Below are 255 nucleotides of genomic sequence, written 5' to 3' on the forward strand. Positions count from 1 at the left end.
CTTGAAATGCAGAGAGCATATCATCACATTGATATGTAATGGACAAAGAAACATTAGTGCATCAAAAATAGAAGTTTAACTTAATATGAAGTTGTAGAAGAGCATGACTTGCATGGGTGAGGATTTGACCCCAGGGGTCCAGAAGGAAATGGCCATTTGCCGCACCGGAGTGGTTTCCCATGCGCCGTGCACGTAGGTGTCAGAGCTGGCTCAGCTGGCGTCTCATAACGGCAGGGATCCCGCCCCCGGGGCACT

Source organism: Pterocles gutturalis, unplaced genomic scaffold (genome assembly GCF_000699245.1).
Source record: "Pterocles gutturalis isolate BGI_N339 unplaced genomic scaffold, ASM69924v1 scaffold4529, whole genome shotgun sequence".
In the NCBI taxonomy this organism is placed as follows: Eukaryota; Metazoa; Chordata; class Aves; order Pterocliformes; family Pteroclidae; genus Pterocles; species Pterocles gutturalis.